The sequence below is a fragment of the Geospiza fortis genome, unplaced genomic scaffold (assembly GCF_000277835.1).
Source record: "Geospiza fortis unplaced genomic scaffold, GeoFor_1.0 scaffold1719, whole genome shotgun sequence".
NCBI lineage: Eukaryota > Metazoa > Chordata > Aves > Passeriformes > Thraupidae > Geospiza > Geospiza fortis.
In genome coordinates, this window is record NW_005055067.1 from 11,882 (window position 1) to 12,202 (window position 321).

The following is a 321-nucleotide window of genomic DNA, read 5'->3' on the forward strand; positions in this document are numbered from 1 at the left end:
GCCGCGTGTCACCGCCGTGTCCCCGGCTCTGAGGGACACCCGTGTCCCCTGTGTCCCCTCTGTGTCCCCTCTGTGTCCCCAGCTCTGAGGGACCCTGCCTGTCCTCCATGTCCCCCTGTCCCCTGTGTCACCTCTGTCCTCCATGTCCCCTGTGTCCCCTGTGTCTCCCACATCCCCTCTGTCCCTCACATCCCCTGTGTCCCCCGTGTCCACCGTGTCCCCCCATGTCCCCTCTGTCCCCCGTGTCCTTCTGCTCCCCGTGTCCCACTGTCCCTCGTGTCCCCTCTGTCCCCCCGCCCCCCGTGTCCCCCACGTCCCCAT